The following is a 6,771-nucleotide window of genomic DNA, read 5'->3' as shown; positions in this document are numbered from 1 at the left end:
TTAAAAATCTATTAGAAAATGAACATATTATGTGTAACTTAATTAAGACACAACGTAAATGGGGTGCAAAAAAAGAAACTCTGCTACAATTGATAGCATGAATATAATTTGTATGAAGTGTTTTTTCATATTTTCTAAAATGCAATATTGTTTTTTTTTGTACACTGAAGTAGTATTATAATAAGATGACATCGGGTATGAAGCGTCTCACATGCACACAGAGCCAAATTGGCATCTTGGACTTGCACAGTGCTTAGGGTTTTCATTTAAATATCATCCTATGCTATCATCCTTATTATCTAGTTTTCAAACTTTTGCATTCATCTTTTTTCATCTCATCCTTTTTGTCTGGGTGAAAAGGGATGATATTTTATACGCCTTCTCTGAGTTTATAGCCTCTCTGCCCGAACATGAACAAGATTTTATAAGAACGATTTCAATGACAGTTCACAGAATTTTATTACCATGTTTTATCTTTATATTTTAATTACCATCTTTTTTAAGATTGTAAATGAAAGCATATGGTTTTATATTGAAATCAATCATCTTTTTATGTAAATATGCCTGCAATTTAACTACTTTTAACACTGTAAAAATCGTAGTAATATACAATAGAAAGAGAAATATTCATGCAAATAATTAATTGTTACAAATGTACCTTTGTTTTTATATATATAATATATATATATATATATACATATAAAACACAGAATTATAATAAAAGTGGGACAACCCCACACAAGACAAAAAAAAAATGATTTCGATAATTTTAATAAAAAATGGTTAGCAAAGAGTAATCTCCGGGCGTTGTGATTTTACTTAACCAAGGTATAGTTTATTACAGCTCCTGAAATACGGTTAAAATTTGACGTTTTCTAAATCTCGATTGATTTCTAAGTGAGTATAATATAGTGAATAAGTCAAGTTAAACCAAGTCTTTGTTAAGGTGGAAGTTTTTACCTGAAAGAAATACTAGGAAAAAACAATTTGTATATCGTTCACGTCTAAGCCCGGTGAAAGCCAAACAATGGCGTCAAAAACCCATAGAAACGGGACTAACAAAGGAATGTACAGTGCTGCACAGGCTGACGGTGACGAAATCAGCAGGATGAACGGGCAAACAGTAAACAAAGAACGTAGTGTAGTGAAGCCAATCTTTTTGAAGGCTGATCAAATACCAACAGGAAAAAGCTTTTTCAAAGATGAAGACCTATGTATAGCCCTACTAAAAATAATTGCTGCAGAAAGTATAATAGGTGTTCAAAAAATACGGAACCTATGGCGAATTTATCTAAATAATAGAAATGATAGAGTGAAACTAATTACGAATGGACTAAACATTAGGAATTGTAATATTACAATTCATGATAAAAATCCTTATTTGGCATACAACAACATGGAAACAACGAGAATAGTCATAAAGGATATACCATTATCGGTTGCTGACGTAGAGATTGCTAGCAAGTTGAAAGCGCTAGGATGCAAACCAATAGGAGATGTTACAAGGCTAAAAATAAGGGTTAATGGCCAATTAACCAGCTGGCTAAACGGTGACAGAGCTGTCGTTGTAGAAAAGCTAAAATCGCCTATACCAAGACAGATAATAATAAATGGTTTTAGAGCACGGGCTTTTCATGACGGTCAGGAAGTGAAATGCAACAAATGTACAAAGACTGGGCATTTAGCTTTTCAATGCAAAGCTGATATAATCTGTTTCAAGTGTCATTTACCAGGGCATACTAGGGACAGATGTAATGTTGAAGCGCATAATGTATCATCATCTGGTTCACCTGGTGCATACATTAATAAAGTTTGGGAATCGGTTTTTAACTTTGAAAACCCAAAAAATAGTAATGCTAACGATAACCACTACGGGAAAAGAGCTACGGTACAATCTGATACAGAAACACATGATGAAGTGTTTAGTATTGATGGAAGTAGTGAATCATCAGATGATGAAAATGCGCAGAAAGAAACAAGTGTGATCACTATAGAACAACACACAAACCAAAATGAGCAGAAAGATGATGACAGAGAGGAGCAGAGAGAAGAGCAGGAAGTGGACGAAAGAGAGGAGGAGGAAGTTGAAGAAGGAGAGGAACAAGAAGTACCGGGAAGAAAGTACCAGAAAGCTGAAGAAAGAGAGGAGCAGGAAGTTGGGGAAAGAGAGGAGCATGAACAGAAGAAGGTAACTGACTACTTTGAAAAAAGTATGCAAAAAAGTAAAAGTGTTAGCACAAACAAGAAAGCAGCGAGAGATCTGAAGGAACAGTCCGGAAATGAAGGCAGGACAGAAGAAAAAACAAAGAGTATTGAAAAAAGAAGTTTAAGAAAGAGAAACAAAAACAAGTAATTTAATCTTAATAATATGTATTCTAAATATTGTAATTTCCCTAGGAAGCTCTTTACTCTAATCTTATGAATTTACATTGTATAACACTAAACGTTAGAGGAGCTAGAAATATAAATAAGCAACATAAGCTATTCCAATGGGTAAAAGATCAAAAAGCGGATATATGTCTGCTTCAGGAAACCCATCTAACAAATGAGATTATTAATAAATCAAACTTTGTTTGGGAAGGTGAAGCGATCCATAGTATAGGTAATTCACATAGTAGAGGAGTGTCGATACTATTACGAAAAGGTCTTGAATGCAAAATTGTTAAAAAGTTAACTGATATTGATGGAAGATATATATTTCTTAATTTAATGATAAATGAAAAGGAATTGGACATTATAAATATTTATGCTCCTAATGAAAGCAAAAATAGAAGTGCATTCTTTAGGACCATACACAAATGTTACAATGACTTTGATGGAGGGAAGGGTAATTCTATCATTCTAGGTGGAGATCTGAATTGCATCATGAATAGTGACATTGACCAAAAAGGTAGCGCAAATAGGTCTGATAAATCTGTTTTTACGATTAAAAACCTAATGAAAAATTTAAATTTAAATGATATTTGGAGATCCAAAAACATGAATAAGCGACAATTTACGTGGCGTAAGAGATTTAACAACATTTTCCGTAGGCTGGATTACTGGTTAATATCAGAAGATCTCTTTTCAAATGGAGATGTTTTAGCCTGTGACATTCGTCCAGCCATTCTCACAGATCACCAGGCGGTATCAATTAAAATAGATTTGCATGAAAAAATACGCGGTCCTGGTTTATGGATGTTCAACAATAGCTTTCTGAAAGATGAAACATTTACAAAATTAGTAATTAAAATAATTGATGTTTCAATACTAAAAAATAATAGAGAACCTGTAAGTGCAAGTTTGTTATGGGAGCTTGTAAAAACAAAAATAAAAGAATTTTCAATTGCATACGGAAAACAAAAAAATAAAAACCAGAATAAAAAGAAAGAAAAATTACAAAAACAAATAAAAAACTTAAATGAAACAATTATGAATACTCAAAATTGTGATATAACCATTGAAAATAAAATTGAAAACAAAAAAATAGAGCTTGAAAACATTTATAATGTAGAAGCAAAAGGCGCGCAAATTAGGTCCAGAGTAAAATGGATAGAGGAAGGCGAGCGGAATACAAAATACTTTCTTGGGTTATAAAGATCCAAAAGTAAAAAGAAACACATAAAAAGTTTAATTACTAAAGATGGGAGCTTAGCAACGAGCCCAATTGATATCTTAAAGGAACAAATACAACATTTCGAAGGTTTATACGCAAAAAATGTTATAAACCCTGGAAAAATTAATAAATACCTTTGTAATTCTACTATAAACAAGCTTTCAGAAATAGAAAAAGAAAATTGTGAAGGTTACGTCACTATTGATGAATGTAAAAAGGCCATTTCAATGATGGAAAAAAATAAAACACCTGGATCGGATGGTCTAAGTGTTGAATTTTATGTGTTCTTTTGGAATAATATTAAACATTTAATTTGCGATGCGTTAAATGAAAGTTATAATTCTCAAGAATTATCCTTTTCGCAAAAACGAGGTGTAATCACCCTTTTGTTCAAGGATGGAGAAAGAGAAAATTTGAATAATTGGCGTCCCATTACCCTCTTAAACACCGATTACAAAATTCTTGCACATGTATTAAGTAACAGACTTAAAATGGTTATTAAATCAATAGTAAGTTCAGACCAAAAAGGTTATATAAAAGGCCGTTTCGCTGGTGAAAACATTCGGTTAATAGAAGACCTGCTTTATTATACAGAGTGTAATGATATCGAAGGGGCAATAATTACCGTAGATTTTAAGAAGGCTTTTGACTCTATTAGTAGAGATTTTATGTTCAATGTTCTAGAAAAGTTTAACTTTGGAATGTTCTTTTGTAACTGGGTAAAAGTATTATACAATAACGTTGAATGTGTCACAGTTAACAATGGTTGGGTTTCAAACAATTTTAAAATGGAAAGAGGTATTAGACAAGGTTGTCTTCTATCTGCTCTGTTATTCATTTTAGTGGTTGAAGTAATGGCATCTAGAATAAGAAACAAAGATGACTATAAGGGTATTAAACTTCCAAATAATGAAAATAACATAGAAGCTAGAATAAGCCAATTAGCCGATGATACTGTTTTGTATGTTGGTAATGACAAAAGTATTAAGTCAGCAGTCAGTGTAATTGAACGTTTTTGTGAAGTATCTGGAATGACACTAAATAAAAAAAAAAACCAATGCTTTTTGGATTGGTAAATGGAAGAACAGAATAGATAGACCTTTAGAATTAAATTGGGTAAAACACCCGATCAAAATTTTAGGCATATATGTAGGATATAATACAGAAGAATGTACCAGAAAAAACTGGGATGTTAAATTAATAGAGCTAGAAAAGACTTTAAAACAATGGAATGCTAGAAATCTCTCAATTTTTGGTAGAATAATAATCCTGAAAATTCTTGCACTATCTAAATTAACATATGCTGCAAATATCACTGATGTTCCAAAATATGTATATACACAAGTTACAAATCTAATATATAATTTTATTTGGAACAATAAAAGGGAAAAGATAAAAAGAAAAACTCTAATTGGTGATGTTGAGATGGGAGGCATTAAAATGCCTGATTTTACTCTTCATGTTAACGCACTCATGTGTGGCTGGTTAAAAAGAATTATGAATGATGATGGTGCTAAATGGAAAAATATTCCAATGTATTATATTAAAAAAATATGTGATGTTAATGTTTTACTTAATATGTCATGTTATAACATTATTGATGTTAATTCTGATAAAATTCCACTGTTTTACAAAAATATGATAAAAGCCTACATAAATTATAACAGAATCTCTAAAAAAAACCCTGAAACTTATAACGATATAATGAATGAGCAACTGTGGGGAAACCACTACGTTAAACTAAAAAAAAAAATCGCTTTTCTACAAGCATTGGATTGACAGTGGCATTATCAGTATTAAAGACATTGTTAATAAGAACACTTTTTTAACATCAAACGAAATACTGGTGAAACTACAATGTAAAACAAACTGGTTAAATGAGTATTTGTGCATTATTAAGGCAATACCAATTCAATGGAAACGTATTATTAAGGAGGTAGATATTTTCAATTGTGATGATAATGATGAATTAGTTGGGACCAAGTATGAGATTAATACTACCAAACTAATATACTCATGGTTTGTGAAAGAATATTTCATTATTCCAATGTCACAACTAAAATGGGAAGAGTACTTCAATGATAACAACATTGATTGGAAAACTTCTTGGTTACGGAAAGTATGTAAAATGAAAGATAAGAAACTAGCACAATTCAATTATAAGATGTTACATAGAATACTGCCTACCAACAAACGGCTGTATCAGTGGAAAGTTAAGGAAACACAAACGTGTGACAAATGTGGAGAAATTGAAAATGAAAATCATTTGTTTTTTAGTTGTAGATTTATTCAGAAATATTGGAGGAAAATGCTTAGTATCTTTGTAAGTTTAAATCACAATAATATATCATTTAAACAATTAATACTAGGAACGGGAGATAAGCTAATAGATTATATTTACACTTTTGCAGCATTTACTATTTATAGAATAAAAATGTTATCTGCACTAAATAAGCCAGTGGGTAAATCTTTATGGAATTCATTTAAAAGCAATATGTTATATAACATTGAATGTGAAACATATAACAATAAAGAAACAAGTATAGAAAAATGGGTAGCTTTAAGAAATAAGATTATGATAATATAATTTCTAATTTGATACGATTAACCGAAAAAGAATTACAGTAATACGGGTTACTGGTGGTACTGAGTTATTATTGTTTTTTTTATCATGTATATAAATATATTGTATAATCCGGGTTGTAAAATGAAAACAAACAAATGAAAATGTGTGAACTATTTTAAAACGGGATAGATGACAATGATGATCCTGTCAAGTGTATAACAAAATATACGAAAATTAATGAAAAAAGGAGTAATACAGAATTCATATATGTAAAAATGTTACTTATGAACTGTAACGACATTTACAAGTTAAATAATACGATTTTATGTAATATGAGATAATATGAATGTGAATAAAAGTGGTGTTTGCGCCACAAAAGAGAAAAAAAAAAAAGAGTAATCTCCGATTGAGTGACATCTCAAAACAGGAATGGCGTCATAATGTTTTTTCTAATTTAGTGTGTGATAATTATAGATATTCTAAGGATGTTTTAGTATTCGAACAGTCATTAATTTTCGTATCCGGATATTCACCCCCTGGACATTTACCCCCCGGACAACTACCCCCCGGACAACCACCACCTGGACCACTACCCCCTTAGGACAACTAC

The sequence above is a fragment of the Antedon mediterranea genome, chromosome 3 (genome assembly GCF_964355755.1).
Source record: "Antedon mediterranea chromosome 3, ecAntMedi1.1, whole genome shotgun sequence".
Taxonomy (NCBI): domain Eukaryota; kingdom Metazoa; phylum Echinodermata; class Crinoidea; order Comatulida; family Antedonidae; genus Antedon; species Antedon mediterranea.
The sequence above is the reverse complement of the archived record's forward strand: the minus strand, read 5'-3'. Positions refer to the sequence as shown.